Raw genomic sequence first — 26,957 nt, forward strand, 5'->3', positions numbered from 1 at the left:
AGTTGGGATATATGAGGTTTGTTGAAAAAAGGAATGGTGGAAATAGCAGAGGCACTGGCCAGAAGCTTTCAATCCTCCTTGGATCTGGGAGTGCTGACAGAGGACTGGAGGGTTGTAAATGCTACAACCTGCTTAAAAAAGGAGACATGAACTGAACCCTGCAACTACTGACCAGTCAGTCTGATGTCAGTGGTTGGAAATTTCTAGAGGCCATAACCCTGTACAAACATATATCTTTCTTGGAAAAACATGGCATAATAAATAACAAACAGCACAGATAGGTTAATGACCAATCACGTCTGATAATCATGATCAAGTTCGTTGATAACAGAACTGAGTGTTGAAGAGGATAGTGTGTTTTGTGTTATGTATATGGACTTTCAAAAGGCCTGTGATCAAATGACATGTCATAGAATTGTTATGAAAATTTTGGAATAGCAATTTTTTAAAGTGTGAAAATAGATAAGTCCCCTGGGCCAGATGGGATTTATCCTAGGATTCTCTGGGAAGCCAAGGAGGAGATTGCAGAGCTTTTGTCCTTGATCTCTCCGTCGTCATTGTCGACAGGAATAGTGCCGGAAGACTGGAGGATAGCAAATGTTGTCCCCTTGTTCAAGAAGGGGAGTAGAGACAGCCCTGGTAATTATAGACCTGTGAGCCTTACTTCGGTTGTGGGTAAAATGTTGGAAAAGGTTATAAGAGACAGGATTTATAATCATCTTGAAAAGAATAAGTTCATTAGCGATCGTCAGGACGGTTTTGTGAAGGGTAGGTCGTGCCTCACAAACCTTATTGAGTTTTTTGAGAAGGTGACCAGACAGGTGGATGAGGGTAAAGCAGTGGATGTGGTGTATATGGATTTCAGTAAGGCGTTTGATAAGGTTCCCCACGGTAGGCTATTGCAGAAAATACGGAAGTATGGGATTGAAGGTGATTTAGAGCTTTGGATCAGAAATTGGCTAGCTGAAAGAAGACAGAGGGTGGTGGTTGATGGCAAATGTTCATCCTGGAGTTTAATTAATAGTGGTGTACCGCAAGGATCTGTTTTGGGGCCACTGCTGTTTGTCATTTTTATAAATGACCTGGATGAGGGTGTAGACGGGTGGGTTAGTAAATTTGCGTATGACACGAAGGTCGGTGGAGTTGTGGATAGTGCCGAAGGATGTTGTAGGTTACAGAGGGACATAGATAGGCTGCGGAGCTGGGCTGAGAGATGGCAAATGGAGTTTAATGCGGAAAAGTGTGAGGTGATTCACTTTGGAAGGAGTAACAGGAATGCAGAGTACTGGGCTAATGGGAAGATTCTTGGTAGTGTAGATGAACACAGAGATCCTGGTATCCAGGTACATAAATCCCTGAAAGTTTCCACCCAGGTTAATAGGGCTGTTAAGAAGGCATATGGTGCGTTAGCTTTTATTAGTAGGGGGATCGAGTTTCGGAGCCACGAGGTCATGCTGCAGCTGTACAAAACTCTGGTGCGTACAGTTCTGGTCACCGCATTATAGGAAGGATGTGGAAGCTTTGGAAAGGGTGCAGAGGAGATTTACTAGGATGTTGCCTGGTATGGAGTGAAGGTGTTACGAGGAAAGGCTGAGGGACTTGAGGTTGTTTTCGTTGGAGAGAAGGAGGAGGAGAGGTGACTTAATAGAGACATATAAGATAATCAGAGTGTTAGATACGGTGGATAGTGAGAGGCTATTTCCCCGGATGGTGATGACAAACACGAGGGGATATAGCTTTAAGTTGAGGGGTGATAGATATAGGACAGATGTCAGAGGTAGTTTCTTTACTCAGAGAGTAGTAGGGGCGTGGAACGCCCTGCCTGCAATTGTAGTGGACTCGAAAACTTTCAGGGGATTTAAGTGGTCATTGGATAGACATATGGATGAAAATGGAATAGTGTAGGTCAGATGGTTTCACAGGTCGGCTCAACATCGAGGGCCGAAGGGCCTGTACTGCGTTGTAATGTTCTATGTTCTATGTTCTATGAAAAATGGAGCACATGGATTAATGTGACAGTCATAGCGTGGATATGACAGTGACTCAGAGACAGAAAGTAGAGAGAAGTGATGAACGGTCATTGTTCAGACTGGTGGAGGGGGAGTATTCAGTGTTGTTTCTCAGGGGTTAGTATTAGAAACAGTGCTCTTCCTGACTTGTAGATAGATGTACAAGTGATTGAGACTTGTATGTAAAAAAACATAATTTCAATGCTTGCAGATGACATGAAACTCATAAATAAGGATGGCAAAGGCGCAGACCACAGAATTATCCAATCTCACTGACTTAAATTTATTATGGACTCTAATACAAATTAAAAATTATTTATCACTCTCTCTTACTTATTTGTGTGATTTGCCTATGAGTGTGTGCTTGAATGTGCACCATATATTTTTATTATTTTATTCAGATCCAGTTTAGATTGTTAAGTATAATAAACTCACCTCTTGTTTAAACTCAAGAAAACCTGTCCGATTGGTTCTTTCACGATCACAATAAAGGTAAAAGGTAAAATACTCACTGAGGTAGTCAGCACGTCCACTGCTAAAAAGGAATAAATCCAGTTGCGAACAAATGAAAGATAGGACAAGAGGGGAGACTGAGACTTCTCCTCACCTGCTGTAACTGAAATGTGGAGGTTCTCGAGATCGGAACACAACGACAAACGAGAAATTGGAAGTGTCATAGAGTCACAGAGTTATACAGGACAGAAACAGTCCATTCGGACCAGTGTGTCCTTGCCGGCCATCAAGCCTGTCCATTTTAATCCCATTTTCCAGCACCAGTCCCGTGACCTTGTATGCTATGGCACTTCAAGTGCTAATCTAAATACTTCTTAAATCTTGTAAGGGTCCTGCCTCTTCCACCCCTTCAGGTAGTGTGTTCCGGATTCCAACCACCCTCTCGGTGAATTTTTCTCCCTCAAATCACCTCTCAGCCGCCTACCCCTTAACTTAAATCAATGCCCCATGGTTACTGACACCTCCACGAAGGGAAAAGATTTCTTCCTATCTACCCTATCTGTGCCCTCATAATTTGTCGTGCTTTCCGTCTCTCACTCTTTTGGAATAAAGGAAGTAGATTCGCAATAAGGGAGTTACATATAGAGTGAAGTAACTTGGTGCAGGCGAAAACCCCTCTCTGTTGAAAAGTTGAGGAATGTAGCAGGACAGTTAGGGATTACTCTCCGTCCAAAGCTAGGAAACCCGAAATCCTAAGACTTGTGGCCAACCATTTTTCACTTGAAGCTGAAGACTCAAACAGGGTTAGAATCACTAACAGATAGAGTAATGTTAGCTAAGGTAAAACTAGAACAGAAGAGACTAGAATTAGAATTCCAGAGAGCGTGAGAAAGAGCAGAGTGATTGTCAAGAAAGGGAAAAGGTAAGAGTGTTCCAGAAGGAGAAGGAGGAAAGGGAGTTAAGGTGGCTCAAACAACTCGATGAAGACCCAGTGAAACTGGTGAAGGCACAGCTAGTGAGGGAGCTGCCCCCAGCTCAGGACCATGTGCTGAGCTCTTAAAGTTCTCCCAGTTCATTCCAAAGTTGAATGAGGAGGATGTGGGAGAATTTTTCATCACTTTTGAAAAGCTTGCAAAGCAGCTGAAATGGCCGGAAGACAGCTGGATGCTGTTTTTACAATACAAAATAACAGGGAAAGCCCATGGGGTTTATTCACTTCTGCCAGATAAAAGTTCATTAGATTATGAGGTGACTAAAAATGCGATCATGGGTGTATATGAGATAGTATCGGAAGTGAACCGCCAATGATTCTGAACCCTCGGAAAGCAGCCTGACTAAACTGACCTCGAGTTTGAAGGAGTTACGCAGCTAAGGAATATAGGAACATAGGAGCTGAATTCAACCATTCAGCCCATCGATCCTGCTCGACTATTCAATATGATCCTGGCTGATCATCCTCTTCAATGCCTTTTCCCCACACTATCCTCATATCCCCTTATGTCAGTGGTATATAGAAATCTGTCAATCTCTGTTTTAAACATACTCAATGACTGCGCTTCCATAGCCCTCTGGGGTAGAGAATTCCAAAGGTTCACAACCCTCTGAGTAAAGAAATTACTCCTCATCTCTGTCCTACGTGGCTTTCAAATTGTGTCCCTTGGTTCTAGACTCCCCAACCAGGGGAAACATCTTAGCTGCCTTGTCTATCCCTTTAAGTATTTTGTAGGTTTCAATGAGATCACCGTTCATTCTTCGAAACTCGAGAGAATACATGTTCAGTTTCTTCAATCTCTTTTCGTAGAACAGTCCCGCCATCCCAGGAACAAGTCTGGTGAATCTTTGTTGCAGTCCCTCCATGGTCATAATATCCTTCCTCAGATAAGGTGACCAAAACTGCACACAGTACTCCAGGTGCGATCGAAACAAGGTTCTATACAATTGAATCAATACTTCACTGCTCCTGTATTCAAATCCTCTAACGATAAAAGTAACACACATTAGCCTTCCTAAATGCTTGCTGCACCTGCATGTTAGCTTTAAGTGACCTATTGACAAGGACACCCAGGTCCCTTTGTACATCCACACTTTCTCATCTCTGACCATTTAAGAATTACTCTGCACATCTATTCATTCCACCCAAGTGGCCCACCTCACAGTTTTCCACATTGTATTCCATCTGCCATGTTCTTGCCCACTCATTAAGTCTGTCCAAATCCCCTTGAAGCCGTTTTGCATCTTCCTCATAACTCACATTCCCACCTAGTTTTGCGTCATCTGCAAACTTGAACATATTACTTTGGTCCCCATATCCAAATCATCGATATATATTGTGAACAGCTGGGGCCCAAGCACTCATCTCTTTGGCACCACACTAGTCACATCCTGCCAACGCAAGAATGGCCCGTTTATTCCTACTCTCTGTTTCCTGCCTGTTAACCAATCCCTACTGCATGTCAGTATATTACCTCCTTTCCCATGTGTTTTAATTTTGCTTACCAAGCTCCTGTGGGGCACTTTATCAAAAGCCTTCCGAAAATCCATCGGCTCCCCTTTTCTATTCTGTGAGTAACATCCTAAAAAAACTCCAACAGGTTCGGCATGAATGATTTCCTATTCATAAATCCATGTTGACTCTGCCCAATCAGATCCATTTATCACATACTTTAGAATAGATTCTAGCACTTTCCCTCGTACTGATGGAAGCCTAACAGGTCTGTAATTCCCAATTTTCTCTTTCCCTCCCTTCTTAAATAGTGGGGTGACATTTGCGACCTTCCAATCTGCAGGAAGCGTTCCAGAATTGATAGAATTTTGAAAGTGGATCACCAATATGTCTACAATCCCCATAACTACTTCCTTCAACACTCTGGGATGTAGAATATCAGATCTTGATGAATTATCAACCTTCAGCACGATTAAATTCGCCAATACAACTTCTTACTAATACTAATTTCCCTCAATTCCTCATTCTCCCAAATCCCTTGGATCTCTAATTCTCGGAGATTTCATGTATCTTCCACAGTGAAGAAAGACACAAGATAATCATTTAGCTTCTCTGCCATTTCTTTATTCTCCATTATAAATTCTCCTGACTCTGCCTGTAATGGACCCACATTTGTCTTTGCTAAATGCTTCCTTTAAAAGTACCTATAGAAGATTTTGCAATGCATTTTTGAGTTTACTTTTGACCAGTAGATATGGACACTCAAGATAGAGCCCACATATGAAACCCTTAGAATGGTGATCCTTCTCCAGGAGTTTCCACTGTATTAAGGCAGGCCACCTCCCATTAAAACCCACATAGAGGAACAAAAGGTTCAAAGAGCCAGACAGGTTGCAATTCTGGTCGATGACTTTTCCTTTGTACACAAGGCCTTACCCCAAATGTAAACCCTTCCCTTGTCACTCCAAAGACCCGAGAATAAAAGGTGGGAGGGTGATAGGAGCCCGAACAGCCATGGGCAAGAAGGAAAGGCTGGACACACAGGGGACCCTCCTCAGGCCAAATTGGATATTACTGAGAGCAGGAGGAATGGCCGAGACCTATGTGTTTCCACTGTAATAAGGCAGGTCACCATCGAGCTGAATGCTGGAAGTTATGGGAAAACCTGTAGCGTTAATCAGGGTCCACCAGATCAGTGCAGGAAAAGGGCCCCTGATGGAAAGCACGGCAGATCAGGTTGTGTCTTTGCATCAATCAAACCCAGTAAACCTACCACTGAAATTGCGGGAAAACTTAACAAAATCCCTGAGAGTTACCAGAATGTTTTCCCAAGGAAAGGTGACCCCATACACCTCGACTGAGGCAAGCAAGTCCATAGTCATTTTCAGGGATACAGGGGCCACCCAATCCCTTCTGCTGAGAAAATACATGACCTTTCCTCCAGAGAGTGCAGTGAATGCTAGAGTGTTAGCGAATGGTATCGGAAGACAGTATATGCACCTTAATATGAGCTGCACTTGGAGTGTGACCCAGTTTCAGGACTGGTAAACATCGGGATTGTCCCTAGTTTATTAGTGTATGGGTCGACCTGCTCCTGGGTAATGCTCTGACAGGGGAAAAGGTGGTAGCTTCCCCAGTAGTTCTTTAGAGACCAAAAGAGGTCCGGGCGATAGAGCAGTTACAGAAGAAGGTCCCCGGCATTCTCCCTGATTGTGTGGTGACTCGGTCCATGGCCAAACAATCCCCTGGCCTAACACTGCAGACGGATGACCCTACTGTCTGGTTGTCTGAAACCTTCTTTGGGATGTTAGAGGACCCAAAGGATGTGTTAAACAGATTTTCCTTAGTTGAGCCTCAACAACCTGACCCAGTGTTAAAAAGTAGCACAGACTGTCCAAACTAAAACTGAAGCAGAGGGAGTTGCAGAGTGTTACTATTTAAAGAATGAGGTGCTGATGAGGAAGTGTAGACCTCCTGACAGACCTGTGGATGAAGAGTGGACAGTGGTTCACCAGATAGTGGTGCCACTGAGGTACCTTAATATTACTTCAAGAATGGCCCACGAGATTCCAATGACTGGACATGTCATTGCATGAAAAATCAAAGCCCGCATAAGACAGTATTTTGACTGGTCACAACTCCACAAAGATGTGGTGGAGTTCTGTAAAACTGTTCACACATGTCAGGTTCTGGGGAAGTCCCAACCTGCAATAAAACCTGCACCCCTAATTCCCATACCAACTTTTGGGGAACCCTTAAACATAATGCTGGTGAATTGTGTGGGACAACTACTGAAAACAAAACGGGACTACCAGTGTCTTCTCACCATTATGGATGTGGTGACCCGATTCCCAGAGGCCATTCGCCCGAAGAACCATCTCTGCCAAGGTAGTGGTGGAGGGGCTAACCCAATTCTTTACTCGATATGGGCTGTCTGCTGAGATCCGGGTGGACCAGGGCACACATTTTACGTGCAGTATTTTTGAAAAGGTCATGGATATTCTGGACATAACCTAGCTGAAGTCCGTAGCCTATCACCCACTGTCACAAGGGGCTTTGGAGCAGTACCACCCGATCCTAAAGACAATGATCAGGTCATACTGCTATGAGTTACCCCATGACTGGGACAAAGGGCTGGGATTTCTCCTATTGGATACCAGGTACTTATCCAATGATTCCAATGGCTTTCGTCTATTTGAATTAGTTTATGGAGACAAGGTGAGAGGTCCTCTTAAACGAATCAAGGAGAGGTTTTTGGGACACAGGGATGAGTCTTCCATTCTAGACGACATTTCCATGCTCTGGGAGCGGCTCACGAGAGCCTGTGAAATGGCTCAGGAACACCTAATGACCTCTCAGGCAGCTATGAAAAGATAAGGAGACAAAAATGTCAAGGCTGGAACGTTTCAGCCCAAAGACCATGTATTGTTACTACTTCCAATTCAGGGTGAACCCCTGAAATACCAGTTCAGTGGTCCATATCGAGTGACAAAAGGAATATTCAGGTAAATTATTTAATTGACACCCAGACGAAAGGAAAACAAGTAAAGGCTGTGGAGGGGACAGACAAGTACAGATCTGTCAGACAGTCAGGAGCGAAGGATTGGAAAGGACAGTGAGGACAGGTTAGAGGAGGGCCAGGAGTACTCCCAACTGGAACCCCCTGCTCTCCGCTTAGTCAACCCTGAAATGTTAGATAGATTAGGCCCCACGTCCTCCTCCTTAAATGCAGGTCAAAGAGGCACCCTAAAAAGGCTGAGAACAGCATTTACAGAAAAGCGCAAGGGCAAGGAAAGTTTCCAAAAACGGTGCCAATGGTGTGGGAGATGCCTTACCTAGTCAAAGTGCCGCAAGAGAGTGCAGTGAAAGTTGGACAGACACTTGCGAGTGGTAATGTCCCCAAGGACATAGGGCAGATCAGAAAAAAGATGCTCCCCATTGTAAAGGGAAAAGGGAACGGAAAACACCCTAAAGTAAACAGCACTTGTGTACCTCACCAGGAAGCTAAAAGTAAGGTCAGTGTGGATCTACCCACTGAAGAACCCAATGATCAGGTCCCAAACCCAAAGCTCATCAAACCCAACAATTTCAAAGCAGAACTCAGCAAGAACAGCCAGAATCAAACCTGACACATAACCATTCTAGGCAAAACTCCAACACAATTAGATCAGTACACCTGTAACAGACAATGTCAGCTGCAGTAAATCCAAGATTAATGTGTGAATTTGTGAAGTTATTATTGAGCATGAATATTGAGCGTGGGTTTCCTTCTATTTCTTCCCACAATTGTGTCATGAAATGTTTCTATTCTCACTTTTCTTTCCATGTGCTGCGGCGGTTTCAAGATAACACGATGTGCCAAATGAGGAATTTTAATTCATCAGTTGGAAACTTACACTAAACATTTAATGGAGAAAATCCTGCAGTTAACCTTGAAAAAACAGGCAGCCAAGATGGCCACCACAATTGTTATCTGAAACACCTTTTCACATTCCAAGGCCTCCAACAGGAGACACATATCTTATGAGCCTGGACCCAAATCACTGGCTTGCTCTAGTGATTGAATTACCTAAGCTTACAATCATTAACACGGCATACGAGGACATCCTGACACATTGACTTTGAAAGAACAAACTTCTCCAACAGTAAATAGCAGTATTCTGAGCCCTGGGGAGATATAATTTCTAATCTTGAATCTCATTATAAGGGTACAAAGATTACACTGCGGCAGTCATGAGACCTTCTGTCCATCTCTGTGAAAGCTGAGAGTTTCCCCTGGACAAAGACAGACAAGCCAGTGATTCAAACTGTGCAGAAGCAGAAGGGCTGTGCCCCCGCCCCACCGCCCCCCCCCCCACCCCCGCACCTCTCAGTCCGTCTCTCTCTCCAGATAACATCACAAGTTTGAAACAAACATGCGACTGTGGGCCCTCCAAGCCTTCCGATTGCTGCAGACAGAGTAACCAGTTGAAGAAAGCCACCTACAAACCTGCCTCCAAGAGAACACTGAGCCATGTGTGCCTGCCACAAATGTACTTCAACCAGCCAAAAACTTCAGGAATACAATTTCAGCCAGAAGACCACCGAATCGTCCAACCTCACAGAATAACAAAGAAGAAAGAACAAAGAACAGTACAGCACAGTAACAGGCCATTCGGCCCTCCATCCCTGCACCGATCTTGATGCCTGCCTAAACTAAATCCTTCTGCACTTCCGGGGCCCATATCCCTCTATTCGCATCCTGTTCATGTATTTGTCAAGATGTCTCTTAAACGTCGCTATCGTACCTGCTTCCACCACCTCCCCTGACAGCAAGTTCCAGGCACTCACCACCCTCTATGTAAAAAACTTGCCTCGCACATCCCCTCTAAACTTTGCACCTCGTACCTTAAACCTATGTCCAATAGTAACTGACTCTTCCACCCTGGGAAAAGGCTTCTGACTATCCACTCTGTCCATGCCGCTCATAACTTTGTAAACCTCGATCATGTCAGCTACCATGAAAGGTTATATAGTCTGGGGCTGTTCTCATTGGAACAGAGAAGGCAGAGGGGAAATGTGATTCAAATGTACAAAATTGCGTGGGGCCTGGATAGAGTGGAGGTGAAGGGTCGATTCACCTTAGCAGAGAGATCAGTGACGAAGTGGCATAGATTTAAAGTGCTTGGTAGAAAGACTATAGGGGCAATGAGGACTTTACTTTCTCCCAGAGGGTGGTGGGAGTCTGGAATTCATTGCCCGAAAGGGCAGTTAAGGCAGGAACCCACAACTCATTCCAAACGGGATATGCACCTCATGTGATGTAATCTATCAAATGCTGGAAGGTGGGATTAGAATGGGTGGATCGTTTTCAGCTGGCATTGACACGATGCGCCAAGTGGTCTCTTTATGTGCTATAAACTTTCTATGTTTCTAAGATGCAACTCAGGCAATGTTGAAAGACAAGGTAGGTCAGATACTAGACTGGTTTAAAATTGAGAAAGAGGAAGCATTAGATAAGCTATCTGTACTTAAAGTGGATAAAGCACCAGGACCAGATAACATGCATCCAAGGATACTGAGGGAAGTGAGGGTAGAAATCGCAGAGGTACTGACCATAATTTTTCAATCTTCCTTAGACTCGGGGGTGATGACAGAGGGCTGGAGAATTGCAAACGTTACACCCTTGTTCAAAAGAGGGTGTAAAGTTAAGCCCAGCCACTACAGGCCAGTCAGTTGAACTACAGTGGTGGGAACACTTCTAGAAAAAATAATTTGGGACAAAATCAATAGTCACATGGACAAATGCGAGTTAATAAAGGAAAGCCAGCATGGATTTCTTAAGGGAAAATCATGTTTAACTAACTTGCTGGAGTTTTTGAGGTGGTAACAGAGAGAGTTGATGAAGGCAATGGTGTTGATGGGGTTCACATGGACTTTCATATAACAGTCTATTCAGATTCAATTGAACCATTACTTCGATCTTGGAATTCAGAGTAGAATCTCAAAATTTGCCGATGACACCAAACTTGGAGGACTGGTAAACAGTGAGGATGATATAAACTGCCTACAACAGGATAGAGATAGGCTATCAGAATGGGCAGAGAAGTGGCAGGTGGAATTTGATACAGAGGAGTGTGAGGTGATGCATTTTGGCAGGAGCAATAGTGTGAGGCTATGCAGACAGAATGGTACAGTTCTAAAGAGTGTGAAGGAACAGATGGACCTGTGTGTGGATGTGCAGAGAACTTTGAAGGTGGCAGGACATATTGAGAGAATGACTACAAAGCATATGAGATCTTGAGCTTCTTAAATAGAGGCATAGAGTACAAAGCAGGAAGTTATGCTGAAAATGTATACAACTCTGGTTAGGCCCCAAGTGGAGTATTGTGTCCAGCTCTGGTCATCATACTTTAGGAAGGATGTGACTGTCCTTGAGAGGGTGCAGCGGAGATTTACCAGAATTGTTCCAGGGATGGGGTTTTTGTTACAATACTAGGTTGGAAAAGCTGGGGTCGTTCTCCCTGGAGTAATTGCGATTGAGGGAATATTTCCTAGAAATGTATAAGATTATAAGAGAATCATAGAGAATCACAGAGCTGTTACAGCACAGATGGAGCTCATTCAGCCCATTGCATCTGCACCTGTTCTCCGAGTGAGTAATTCACTTAGCGCCATTTCCCTGCCTTTCCCCCATAATCCTACACATTCTTCCTTTTCAGGTGTCTAAATAATTCCCTTTCGAATGTGTCAAGTGAACCTCTTTCAATCACACTCTCTGACAGTGAATTCCAGATCCTAACCACTAACTGTGTGAAAATATTTTCCTCATGTTGGCATTGCTATTTTTTAAACCAAATACATTAAATCTAAACCCATCCGTTCTTGATCGTTTGACGAGTGGGAACATTTTTTCCCTACCTACTCTGTCCAGACCCCTCATGATTTTGAAAGCTTTAGATAAGATATAGACAAGGAAAAACTGTTCCCATTAACTGATGAAACACGGACCAGGGAACACAGATGGAAGGTTTTGGGTAAGAGATGCAGGGGGAATATGAGGAAGAGTTTTTTTACACAGTGGATGGTAATGAGCTGGAACTCACTGCCCATGAGGGTGGTGGAAGCCGAGGCTATCAATGATTTTGGAACATAGGACCATAAGAGCAGGAGTAGGCCATTCAGCCCATCCAGCCTGACCTGCCATTCAATATGATCGTGGCTCATCATCCACTTCAATACCTTTTCCCCACACTACCCTCATATCCTTTTATCTCATTGATATTTAGAAATGTGTCAATCTCTGCTTTAAACATAAACAATGACTGAGCTTCCAGAGCCCTCTGGGGTAGAGAATTCCAAAGATTCACAACCCTCTGAGTAGTGAAATGTTTCCTCATCTCTGTCCTAAGTGGCTTCCCACTTATTTTGAAATTGTGTCTGCTAATTCTAGATTCCCCAAACAGGGGTAACATCTTAGCTGCATCTACCCTGTCTATCTCCTAAAGTATTTTGTAGGTTTCAATGAGATCACCTCTCATTCTTCGAAACCATAGAGAATAGTTTCCCCAATCTCTCTTCATAGGACAGTCCCGCCATCCCAGGAACAAGTCTGATGAACCGTCGTTGCACTCCCTCTATGGCAATAATATCCTTCCTACGGGCGGCACAGTGGCGCAGTGGTTAGCACCGTAGCCTCACAGCTCCAGGGACCCGGGTTCGATTCTGGGTACTGCCTGTGTGGAGTTTGCAAGTTCTCCCTGTGTTTGCGTGGGTTTTAGCCGGGTGCTCCGGTTTCCTCCCACATCCAAAGACTTGCAGGTGATAGGTAAATTGGCCATTGTAAATTGCCCCTAGTGTAGGGAGGTGATAGGGAATATGGGATTACTGTAGGGTTAGTATAAATGGGTGGTGGTTGGTTGGCACAGACTCGGTGGGCCGAAGGACCAGTTTCAGTGCTGTATCTCTAAAGTAAGGGGACTAAAACTGCGCACAATACTCCAAGTGCGGTCTAACTAAATTTCTGTACAATTGTAGCAAGCCTTCACTACTCCTGTACTCAAATCCTCTTACGATAAAGGCTAACATGCCATTAACCTTTGTAATTGTTTGCTGCACCTGCATGTTAGCTTTCAGTGACTTATTGGCAAGGACACCCAGGCCCCTTTGTACATCTACACTTCCTAATTTATCATTTAGGAAATACTCTGCACATCTATTCCTCCTACCAAAGTGGATTACCTTCTATTTTTCATTATTATATTCCACCTAACATGTTCTTGCCCACTCACTAAGTCTGAACAATTCCCCTTGAAGCGGCTTTGCATCTTCCTCACTGTACACATTCTCACCTAGTTTTGTGTCAGACGCAAACTTGGAAATATTACATTTGGTCCCCACATCCAAATCATTGAAATATATTGTGAACAGCTGAGGCCCAATCTCTGATCCCTGCAGTACCCCACTAGTCATAGCATGCCAACGCGAAAATGATCCGTTTATTCCTACTCACTGTTTCCAATCTGTTAACCAATCCTTAATCCATGCCAGTATATTACCTCCGACACCATGTATTTTAATTTTGCAAAGCAAGCTCCTTTGGGGGTTCTGAAAACCTTCTGAAAATACAAGTATACTATGTCTGCCAACTCCTCTTAATCAATTCTGTTGTTATCATTCTCAAAAACTCCAACAGGTTCGTCAAACATGATTTCCCATTCATAAATCCATGTTAACTATGCCCAATCAGATCATTATTATCCAAATGTCCATTTATAACATCATTTAGAATTGATTATAGCAGGTTCCCAACGATTAATGTAAGGCTAACAGCTTTGTAATTCCCTGTTTTCGCTCTCCCTCCCTTCTTATATAGTGGGGTGACATTTGCATCCTTCCAATCTGCAGGAACCGCTCCGGAATCTACAAAATGTTTGAAGATGATCAGCAATGCATCCACTATCTCCACAGCTATCTCGTCAACACTCTGGGACGTAGAATATCAGGTGCTGGGGACATAGCAACCTTCAGCCCCATTAATTTCTCCAATACAACCTTCTTAGTAATACTAACTTCCTTTAATTCATTGCAGTTCTGAAGAAGGGTCACTGACCTGAAACGTTAACTCTGCTTCTCTCTACACAGATGCTGCCAGACCTGCTGAGTGTTTCCAGCATTTCTTGTTTTTATTCACGATTTCCAGTATCCACATTATTTTACTTTTAATTTCCTTCAATTCATCATTCCCCCAATCCCTTGGATCTCTAATTCTGGGAGATTTCTTATATGTGTCTCGGTGAAGACAGACACAAAATAATCATTTAGCTTCTCTGCAATTTCGCTGTTCCCATTATAAATTCTACTGACACTGCCTGTGATGGACTCACATTTGTCTTCGCCAAATGTTTCCTTTTTACGTACCTGTAGAAGCTTTTTACAGTCCGTTTTTATATTTTTCCAGCTAACATTCATATTTTATTCACCCTTTCTTTATCAGTTTCTTCATTCTCCTTTGGTATATTCTAAAATCCTCCCAATTCTCAGGTTTACTACAATTTATGGCAACTTTATTGTCCTTTAATAGAGTCATAGCGTCATAGAGAGATACAGATACGGCCCTTCGGCCCACCGAGTCTGTGCCTGCCAACAAACACCCATTTATATTAATCTGACATTAATCCCATATACCTTACCACATTCCCACCATTCTCCTACCACCTACCTACACTAGGGGCAATTTACAATGGCCAATTTACCAAGCAACCTGCAAGTCTTTGGTTGTAGGAGGAAATTGAAGCACTCGGCTGAAACCTACGTGGTTACAGTAGAACTTGCAAACTCCACTTAGGCAGTACCAACAACTGAACCCGGGTTGCTGGAGCTGTGAAGCTGCAGTGCTAACCGCAATTTTAATCTTATACAATCCTTAACTTCCTTTGTTGTCCACAGTTGACTGCCTTTACTTTTGGGATTTATGTGCCTGCAAGCAATGTATAGGTGCTGTAAACTATATAATATTTATTTAAAGACTATCGATTGCCTATGTACTATCATACCTTTCAATGTAGTTTCCCAATCCACCTCGGGCAATTTGCCCCTCATACCTTCATAACTTCTTTTGCTCAAATTTAACACCCTGGCTTAAGAGTGAACCACCTTACTTTCAAGCATAATGTAAAATTCTATCACATTATGGTAATTCATCCCTAAAGGTAACTTTACAATAAAAATATTAATTATCCCTGACTCATTACATAATACTAGATCTACAATAGCCTGTTTTCTAGTCGGTTCCTCAACATACTGCTCTAGAAAACCATCCCTAACACACTCTAGAAACTCGTCATTCATATCATTTGTTCTCATTAGGCTACCCAGTCTATATGAGGATTGAAGTCACCCATGATGACTGTATTGCCCATGTTATATGATTCTCTCATCTCCATTAATGCCATTCCCCACAAAAACACTACTGTTTGATGGCCTACACACAGCTTCTACCAGTGTTTACTTCCCCTTGTTGTTTCTTAGCTCCACCCAAATAGATTCCATATTTTGTTCTTCAGAACTGAGATCCTCCCTTACTAATGTACTGATACCATCCCTTATTATCAGAGCAACATTATGTCCTTTCCCTTTTTGCCTGTCCTTCCTAAAGGTCGAATCTGCTTGCGAATTCAGTTCTCAGTCTTGGTCACCCTGTAGCACATTTCCGTTATGACAATTGGATCATACTCATTTACCTCTATTTGGGCCTTTAAATCATCTACCCTGTTCTGAATACTGAGTGCATTCAGGTACAGTGCCCATAACCGTGTCTTATTGACATTCTGCATTCTAGTTGATGCTCACCTTTGATTCACCTACCTTCGAATGTCACCTTCTACTTTTCTACCTCCTGTTACCAGCTTTACTTCCTTCCAATTTGATCCTTCCTCCCAATTTCAAAAGAAAACTGGATGGGTGCTTGAAGGAAGTGACCTTGCAGGGCTACGGGATTGAGTGGGGGAGTAAAACTGACTGAATTGCTCCACAGAGAACCAGCACGGTCTCGATGGGCCTAATGGACACCGTCTGTGTGGTAAGTGACTCTGACTCTATCACTGTCTATGACTGAATGTTGGATATGTCTCCCATTCCTGCCGGAAAGATCCGGATACATAAAATGTCAATGAAACTGTGACGTTAACAACCGCTGACAGCTCCGTCCTCACCCTGGTCTGAGGCTCTAGTTCTCGTTTCAGGAGGTGACATAGCTCTGTGACCACCTCCTTATTGAAACAGAGTCATCTCACATACTGCTCCAGGCTTAGATGATGGTAGGAAAAGTGCTCTTGGAAAACCCGGAGTGGGTAGGGCAGAGCCAACTCCTCCTCCCTCGTTACAGAACTTCCTCTCTCTGCAGCTTCTGCTCCATTTGTTGGTGATGTTACAGAGCCAGAGACACTGTAACTACAGTCCCCATACCTCGTCCAGAGTTGGGGCACAAAATCCTCTGTCCTCCCTGAATTTTTGCAGCAGCTCACAACACAACCTCCAGGAAACCATCCACAGCACCTTCCACTAACTTTACAACAGCAGAAGTAAGTCAAAAGCCTATAAGTTGCATGCCTGGTCCGTTTAAATAACACTATAGGGGGTTCCTGCTGCTGCTGCTGAATGTATGTTCAGCTGAGAATGACTAACACAGGGGTCAGTGAACATGTACAGACCAAGTTTCAAAGACGTACATCAAAGCTGTTGGAATGGTACATTGACATCAAATTCAAAACCATCCTCAAATGAGCAACACGTACATGGAACGATTGACCTAGAGCCCTGCCCAGCGTGGGGCATTGTGCAGGCCACAGTAGAAGTGCCCATCTGCGCAAATCACACTAACAGCACATACATGGTGCTATTGACCTAGAGCCCTGCATCAAAGCTGCTGGAATAGCAGTTTGATATGACATTCCACAACTCCTCGTGCTACTGGTGCACACAATGTAGACCCGGGCGAGAGCACTGCACAGCATGGGACAGTGTGCAGGCCACAGCGGAAATGGCTGGGAGCTCAGCTCATACCCTTTTATAGATCCAGGCTTCCACAATGTGGGCAACAGTGCTGCTAAAAGAGCTGAAAATCAGCACCAAGAAGAGGTAGAGAGGGAAGGAAATTCACTTTAAAAGGGGACATGGAAATAGACTTGATGGAAGATTTTCAAGAATATGGGAATGGACAGGGGAATGGGACTAATTAGATGGGTGAGGCCATGGAGGGATTCAAACACAAGAATGAGAATATTAAAATTAAGGGTGTTGCCAGACCGGGAGCCAATGTAGATCAGTGAGCATAGTTGTGATGGGTGATCGGGATTTGGTGTGAGTTAGAACACAGGCAGCAGAGTTCTGGATGGGCTGTGGTTTATAGAAGTTTATAACTGGGAGGGTGACCTGGATACAATTTGGAAAAATCAAGTGAATAAAGGCACAGATGAGGGTTTATGCAGCAGATGGGCTGAGGCAGAGGTTGTGATCGGTGATAGTACAGAGGTGGTAATAGGCAGGGTTGGTAATGTAGGGAATATGGAGATGAATTCAGCTCAGGTATAAATAGAACACAGATGTTGTAAACAGCCTCGGATATTGGGCAGGGTGGGGTAGGTGATTCACAGATAGGAGATGGAGTTTGTGATGAAGACCAATGGCACTGGTTTCAGTCTTCCCAATATTTACATTACAGAAGAATATTTCAGTGAAACAGGGTTTAGTGATCACCTAGCGGGAAATAGAGACTTATCAGGAGCAAAGACAGGACCGAAGATGAAAGATGAATTTACAAGAACTGTAATAAAATTAGCAATGGGTTGACAGCTAATAGCTGGAGGTAGAGATTCACCAGCAACAGTAGCAGCAGCAAGAAGGGCAGAGTAAACTACAGGAGCAGTAATGCAATTTAACATGGTTTATAGAATTAATAGCTGTATCGAGAGACTTACCAGGGACGCCAACAATAGCCAGGATGGGATAGTAAATATATTGAATTATCTCAAGTGCATACAGGATCCGATCGTCTAATGAGTACCAAACCCAATATGTAGAAAGATAGTAAAGATCCGAGGATAAACTCCTGTCCATTGTTGTAACATTCCAATCTACTGTTCTCAGATTCTGATCTATCCCTTCCCTCTCTCTGGAGCCACTGATCCCTGTCAGTGCCGAGCGTGATGTTCCCTTTGACGCTATGTGATAACACATTGAAAGAATCCCTTATTAATAGAAAAGGAAAACCCTCCAGTGACACAATTAGGGCCCATGGAGACTGACATTAATTACAGTTACTGAACAAATAATTTTAGTTAACCCTTTTCATTTCAACACCTTTTGTACCACAATCAACGATAACATTTGCCCAGTCTGAATGGGTTGTATGAGGGTTGCTGAGGGAGGGAAAGGTGGGAATAGCAGATGCACAGGCCAGAATCTTCCAATACTCCTTGGATATGTGATTCGTGACAGAGGACTGGAGGGTTGTCAATGTTGCACCCTGATTAAAAAAGGAGAGGTGGAGTAAACTCTATATTTACTGTCACTGATGGGGAAATTTCTAGAGTTCACATCCCAGGACAAACGTATTTGATGCTGGAGAAAAGAAAAACAGCATGGACAACAAATGGCCAGCAGGAAGTATATGGTAAGACAAGTCATGTCTAGTAAATGTCAACAACAACAACTTATATTTATATAGTGCCTTTAATGTAATAAAACATCTCAAGATGCTTCACAGGAGCATTATGAAGCAACGTATGACACAGAGACACAACAGGAGATATCAGGTCAGATGACCAACAGCTTGGTCCAAGAGGAAGTTTTTATGTAGTATCTTAAGGGAGGAATGTGATGTAGCGTGTCAGTGAAAGTGGGATACTGGCAATCTCACCAGAGGCGCAGGCTCATTCCCGGGGGACATGGGTTCAAATCCCACCATAGCAGATGGTGGAATTTAAAATTCAATTATGTAATGCATTCAATTGACGAATAAAAACTGGAATTGAAATCTGGACTTAATAATGATGCCATGAAGCCATCATCGATTTTTATAACAATCTATCTGGTCCATTAATGTCCTTTAGGGAAGGAGATCTACCATCCTTATCTGTTCTGGTCTCCATGTAACTCAATGTGGTTCACTTTTAACTGTCCTCTGAAATAGTCTAGCAAGCCACTCAGTGTCAAGAATAATTATGGATGGACAATAAAGATGTATGAATGGTATTCCAGAGATTTTCATAAGGGTCGTTAACTAGTCTAGGACATAACTCTGGACACAGGTCTTTGTGTCTACATTCCTGGCAATGATAATGTGAAGCCTCATGTCCACATATATAAACAAATGTTGTTTATAAACTGTCTCGGACATAACTCTGGACACAGGTCTTTGTGTCTACATTCCTGGCAATGATAATGTGAAGCCTCATGTCCACATATATAAACAAATGTTGTTTATAAACTGTCATCTTTTTGATTGGTTACTCTATGGTTCAAACATGAGAATTACAAGAAAGAATGAGACAGCACTCAAAGCTCAAATTAAACACAAATGACTCTACTAGATTCAATAGGAATACTACTAGTTAACAATTATACAAAATACCCATTCACAATGTACCGGTGAACAATACACCCATTAGTCACAAACATGTTGCAAAGAGTCATGCATACATGATAACCCAGTGAGCATTTCCCTCCCTGCTAATCGTTCTGTCGCTGACCAATCTCCTCGACCTTATCACAGAATCACTATTTCCAATGATTTTGCACCTTTCATATCAAGGTGGGCTGAATGTTTCACTGACAAGATCACACTGTCCTATCAAAATACACCGTAAGCTACAATTGTCCAATGAGATGTCTAATTCTTTGTTCAGACTATGATATGAGAGACTGCCTTGATGGTGAGCATGTGTTTACATTTCCTTCAGGAATTACATTACCACTTGTGGATGTTACAGATGCCTCAGGATTGTTATCAGAACAAAAAAATAGCAGCTTTTCTTCCTGGTCACATGCACATTTTGAACCACAGGACAATTAAACAATCCAAATTCCTTACATTCCTGACGTCTTACAAACTGTTGCTTAGAGAATTTCTGGTTTATTTGCATTTCAAAACAAGGCATACTCTGACATCATTAATCATCTTTAATAAAACTCTAGAATTAAAACATCTATTCTCATGGTGTTCATTGTCAATTGTTTTAAAAACACATCTGGTTCACTAATGTCCTTCAGGGAAGGAAATCTGCCATCCTAACCTGGTCTGGCCTACATGTGATTCCAGACTCACAGCAATGTGGTTGACTCTGAAATGGCCTAGCAAGCTGCTCAGTTGTACGAAACGGCTACAAAATATAAGAAAAGCAATGAAACCGGATGGACCACCGACATCTCGGCACCAGAAACAACAAAGACAAACCCAGCCCTGTCGACCCTGTAAAGTCCTCCATACTAACATCTGGGGGCTTGTGCCAACGTTGGGAGAGCTGTCCCACAGGCTAGTCAAGCAGCAGAAAACATAGTCATACTCACCGAATCATACCATACAGACAGTGTCCCAGACAATGCCATCACCATCCCCAGGTATGGACTACAGGGGTTCAAGAAGACAGCTCAGCACCACCTTCTCAAGGGCAATTAGGGATGGGCAATAAATGCTGGCATAGCCAGCGACACCCATATCCCATGAATGAGCGAATAAAAGAAATGCCCTGTGTTTAGCTAAAACCCAACAGCTTCAGACACAATCAGTCAACAGTGGGCAGTAATGGCTGCTGTCTCCAAACACAAAGCTAGATATCTGCGTCCTTGTTGGGACAAAACTGTAGGATTGAGTTTATTTTATGATAGGACTGTTAGAACTTAGTTGTCATTTCCTTCAGTATAACGGTTAAAATAGTATTCTGTATGTAACATAACCACAACGCATGATGTTAGCTAAATATCTGGACAAGTCCTGACCTGTTGAGACCCTTTATTTTAAAGTCGTTAGACTGTGGATTATCCCAGGGAGACTGCTGGTTTTTAAACGGTATAAAACTGTAAACAATGCCCGTATGGACAGGAAGCTGTGAAATGAGATATACAAAGAACAAATAACAAAGAAAGTTACAGCACAGGAACAGGCCCTTCGGCCCTCCAAGCCTGCGCCGATCCAGATCCTCTATCTAATCATGTCGCCTATTTTCTTATTTTTACTTCCTGCCCATTCATTTATCTGTCTAGATACATCTCAAAAGTCGCTATCGTGTCCGCGTCTACCACCTCCGCTGGCAACGCATTCCAGGCACCCACCACCCTCTGCGTAATGAACTTTCCACGCATATCCCCCCGAATCTTTTCCCCTCTTACTTTTAACTCGTGACCACTAGTAATTGAATCCCCCACTCTGGGAAAAAGCTTCTTGCTATCCATCCTGTCTATACCTCTCATGATTTTGTACACCTCAATCAGGTCCCCCCTCAACCTCCGTCTTTCTAATGAAAATAATCCTAATCTACTCAACCTCTCTTCAGAGCTAGCGCCCTGCGTACCAGGCAACATCCTGGTGAACCTCCTCTGCACCCTCTCCAAAGCATCCACATCCTTTTGGTAATGTGGCGATCAGAACTGCACGCAGTCTTCCAGATGTGGCCGAACCAAAGTCTTACACAGCTGTGACATGACCTGCCAACTCTTGTACTCAATACCCAGTCCGATGAAGGAAAGCATGCCGTATGCCTTCTTGATCACTCTATTGACCTGCGTTCCCACCTTCAGGGAATAATGGACCTGAACACCCAAATCTCTCTGTACATCGATTTTCCCCAGGACTTTTCCATTTACTGTATAATTCACTCTTGAATTGGATCTTCCAAAATGCATCACCTCGCATTTGCCCTGATTGAACTCCATCTGCCATTTATCTGCCCAAATCTCCAATCTATCTATATTCTGCTGTATTCTCTGACAGTCCCCTTCACTATCTGCTACTCCACCAATCTTAGTGTCGTCTGCAAACTTGCTAATCAGACCACCTATACTTTCCTCCAAATCATTTATGTATATCACAAACAACAGTGGTCCCAGCACGGATCCCTGTGGAACACCACTGGTCACACGTCTCCATTTTGAGAAACTCCCTTCCACTGCTACTCTCTGTCTCCTGTTGCCCAGCCAGTTCTTTATCCATCTGGCTAGTACACCCTGGACCCCATGCGACTTCACTTTCTCCATCAGCCTATCATGGGGAACGTTATCAAACGCCTTACTGAAGTCCATGTATTCGACATCTACAGCCCTTCCCTCATCAATCAACTTTGTCACTTCCTCAAAGAAATCTATTAAGTTCTATATGTACATGTCAATGCCATTAAGTGGTCACGGTGGTTGAATAGACACAGCAGGCTGGCACCGGGTCAAGATATGACCTTTTGTAAAGGTATTCATAGAGTCAAGGCAGCTGGAATCTGGAGGCCCCTCCCCTCCACCCCCACTCCCCACTGAACGACAATGACAATGACTGAAACCAGGCTCAAAGTACCATCATGGAAGGGTAGTTAGTTAATGACTGACCAATCAAATGAACAGAAATGACCTTTTATCTAATATGGAACAGAAATAAACTGGTAAATGAATATAAATTACGAGCTTGTAAGACCCCAAAAGCGCACATCATCATCAAGAAGAAGACAGAAGATCGACTCCAATGAAGAGACAAGGTTCCACGGATAACCGGAGGTTGAGGACTGGGTGTTCCATTGTGAACACAACTGCTGACCACTTCCCTTTGCTCAAAATCACCATGTTCTGCTTATTATGCAGAACTTCATTCAGTCTGTGAAGCTTGTGAAAGCAGCCTCGTACACATGTAGTTTGATAGCTAGTCTGAGCTGCAAGTCCCTTTTAAATCTGATCTCCCAACATCGACTGTCATTGTAATTGACCTAAGTCTGACAATTACATTAAATCAAACCCCAGATCTTACAAGTTGTGCTGAACCCCGGGACTTTGACAAGAATGCAAAGCAAGGGTGTTGTAGCAAAGTTTCGAAAACATTGGAATATTCGTTTGACCAGTGAAAACCCTTGCAGGGATAAACTCTTTTGAGGGGCAGACGATTATACTGACCCAATGAAGTCTCTTTAAATACACAGTATGTCACAAAAAGTCAATGGGAAGAAGGGTCTCTGGGAAACATATGAGGAAGAGTTAAGCACTAAGTGTAATATGGACAGTATACAGTTCCTGTTAGGAGACTGTGTATGGAAGTATGAACACGTTCCTTTTAAAATATAGTGAAGTTTATCCAGGCACACGTCTTGGCTAAACATCAGAAGGGTGAAAAGACTTTAAATCTGACTCCATATCCAGCATCACACAGTGCCCAGTGCGATGAGGAAGTGATAGAGTCACAGGTGAGAGAAATGGTAGCTCAAAGTGAACAGACCCAGCAGCAGCAGCAGACACAGCTACATGAGTTAAACAATAAGCTAGTGTACTTTACTGTCACTATACAACAACAGACACTTAATGCAGGACAAGCTTGTGCAGTTCAGCAGCAGTTAGAGTTAGCAGAGAAACATATTGTTACTGTCACACAGGATAATGTCCAGTTGACCCAGCAGTTAGAGGATTCTAGAGGTGTCCTTAGGGAGTTACAGGAGTGACCCCACCGGAAGACAGAGCATGCACAGTACAGGTCTAACATTCAGTGATTGCAAACCCAGAGGGAAAGCAGCTCCCAGGCGGGTGTAGCAGCCGTCACAAAAAGCAGAGTATCACACAGGTGGCACTAAAACGGAGCAGGAGGCCTCAGAGCGGGACAATGTTGGAGCGGGAGAACGTTTACCAATCTGTCCCGTTAAGGTAACCTCCTTGACAGGCTGTCCCGTTAATGTGGTGACAACACCGAATGGAACAGTCTGTTACTCTCAATCCCACCAAGTCACGTGTGAGATTGAGATAGAAAAGGAAAGGAAATCTTTCGGAGCAACAGTAAGGCTGAAACAATCTCTGAAGAGAACAGGAGGATAAGCTTGTGTTTGAGTAAGTGGGTCTGTTTTTGTATTTGAAGTTTCCTGTTTGATTTCTTTGTGTGTATAGTTATATTTTAAATTGGTGTGAGTGGGGAGGACAAAAGTTTTGATAACATGGATATTGGAGTGTTAAATAGCAATTGCTTTCAGCTGGGAAGGAGACAGAGAGAGAGAGAGAGAGTGAGAGAGGGAGTGAGTGAGAGAGAGAGAGAGAGAGGTGTTCCTCCAGGGGGGATAATGAGTAATGACACTCAGGGACAGAGGAAATGTGAGCTCTGGCACTTTGATTGTTCCTGTAGGTAAAAACCTTGAAAACCCTCTTTCCACCTCCTGCCGCTATGGGTGTGGATGACACGGACTGATGTTCCTGTGTTTAACCGGGATCTATTCAGAATCTGGCACACTTGAGGCCTTCCACCATCGGTGGATACCGCAGGGGCTGGGATACAAAGAAAAAAGATGCATCAGTAATGCCGAGAATGGCATTTTAATTTGAGCATTTGGTTTATTTATCTATTTTAATAAAATTATTTTAAAATTTATATAAAGGGGACCTGGGGAATAAAGTCCCCATCGACAAAAATACAAAAGGGGCCTGAGGTATAAAGGCCAGCTTTAAAACAAACGGGGTTAGATCCAGAGTAAATCTCCCTCTACACAGTGGAGGGTTTGGAGGTAGAAACAGAGATGTCTAATGAGACCGAGGTCTCTGAACCTCCTCACCTCTCCATGAATAAGAGAAGGAGGCGTCCCTTCACTGCAGATTGCCGAGAGGAACAGGGTCTGTCTCCTGGTTGGTCCTCGGACTCCCCGCGCTACCAGTACCATTGGAGCTCGAGGCCTAAGTTACAGCTTTTTATCCCACAAAATGGAGTGGGTACAGAAGCCTCTGTACCTTTCACAACACGCGAGGTTGGGGGGGCGGGGAGTGGTGAAGCTCCCCTCCCCTGATGGGGGAGACTGTGGATCCACCAGGAGAAAACATTCCATCTACCACTGGGTCCGGTGTCCTGGGTGGGGCTGAGACCTGTGAGGGTCAACGCTCTCGGCCACCTGTTCCTGCCATCCAGGATGGATCCGCCCTGGAGGTTGATTTGAATAATGTTAACAGTGCCCTGTCTGCTGGTATTGTGGCGCTGGCAGGGTGGGAGATGGCCTCCTCTCTGTACCTCGGGTCCCGCTCCGGCTGGATTTCCAGTGTTCAAGACACAACTGCCTCCCCCTAGGCTGATCACAAGCCCGGGGACGGAGGGGGAGAGGGTGTCCTGAACCACAGGCACTCATATTCCTAGTTTCCCCAGAGGAATCTAGGAATGACTCCTCCACCATCGATCCTGCGGGTTCGATCATGAGGGAGGTGAGACTAGCTGTCGTGGCCTGGATTTCCACTCCACAGAGTGTGGTGGATGTGTAGGCCACGGGCGGTGATGGCACGGAGGAAGATGGGGACTCTGTGTGGGGCACGGAGGACGACCTTGAATCCATTGCCATTGAGGTGGTGGACTCCCTCATGCCTCCTACCGAGTCTCCTCTCATGCCCATTGCAGAACTCCGGAACTTCATTGCTGCTTGCAGGGATTGTCACAATAAAGTTCAGCTGGCCCTTGACCAGTGTGTGGAGCTGGCGCTGATCATCAGGTCTGTCCGTCTTGCCCTCAAGGTGGGTGGTAAATGTGAAAAAGATCGTGCGATGTCTGTTCAATGTGTCCTCTCCGGGTTGCTGGGGGAGTGGAAGGCGATGAGCAGTTCCACTCTCTCCTCACAGTAAGGTATTGGTGACAGGATGGTGGTATTGTTGACATGAAGATATCCATAGCCAGACTCAACATCAACAGGAGCAGGGGGCGTCTCTCAGCCGTTTTCACAATCTCACAGTCCTCAGGGAAGGGAGATATGCGATGAGCTTTCTGCAGGAAACCCACATTGGGAGACGATGCTACCTGGCTCCTGGAGTGGCAGGGTGACTTGATGGATCAACTCCCTCGACTTGGTGGTCGCCTGGTGGAATCTCCATCCCAACTCCAGTGCCCTCATCAGGAGGCCTCAGGAGGAGAGTTCCGAATTGACCGACTCTACATTTCACAGGCATACGCCTCCTGCATCTTGGTGGCCTTCATGTGACTGGTGCCGTGCTCAGGCTACCACCTGGTGTGGGCGGAGTTAACTCCACTCTGCACACGGGAGGGTACCGTGTACTGGCACTTTTTACAACTGGCTGCTGGAGGACGAGCGATTCCATGACTCATTCCGTCGATATGGGCCGTCTGGAGAAGGAAGCAGGGGGGCGTCCTCTCCCTGAGTCTATGGCGGGATGTGGCAAGCCTCACATCCATGTCTTCTGTCAGAAGTAAGCAAAGGGGTCGACCAAGAGGCGGGAAACCGAGAATGGCGCCTAGAGAGGGAGGTACTCGACTTGGAGTCCCATCTCAATCAGGCCATCACAGACCCCACGCTGTGACAGGTGTGAAAAGAGAAGAAGGGCGCGCTGAGGGACCTGCAATTCATATCGTCCCGAGGCGCATATTTAAGGTCGCAGATCCAGATCCTGGAAGATTTGGACTGGAAGATTTCCTGTTTCTTCTACTCACTGGAAAAATGGCCGGGGGTCCATAAGCAGCTCGTTGAGCTGCTGGCAGATGACGGATCCTCCATCACAGATCTGGAGGGAATGGGCTTCCTGGACCGTACCTATTACAGTGTGTTGTTTTCTCTGAACCCCTCCAGCGAGGACACGTGCAGAGTTTTATAGGAGGACCTGCCGAAGGTCAGCCCGGAGGCTGCCAAAGGATTGGAGTCTCCGCTCACATTGGCGGAGCTGTACGGTGCCCTCCACCAGTTCTCAAGGAGCAAATTGCTGTGGCAGGATGAGCTGACCGTGGAGTTTGGCAGCGTGTTCCTGGACGTCCTGGGGGACAAATACATGCGGGTCCTGGGGGAAAGCCTGGCGACCCGTGAGGTGCCCCTCTCGTGGCACAGGGCGGTTGTCATCCTGTTGCTGAAGAGGGGTGATCTCTGCTTGCT

This window comes from Heterodontus francisci, unplaced genomic scaffold, assembly GCF_036365525.1.
Source record: "Heterodontus francisci isolate sHetFra1 unplaced genomic scaffold, sHetFra1.hap1 HAP1_SCAFFOLD_359, whole genome shotgun sequence".
NCBI classification, from domain to species: domain Eukaryota; kingdom Metazoa; phylum Chordata; class Chondrichthyes; order Heterodontiformes; family Heterodontidae; genus Heterodontus; species Heterodontus francisci.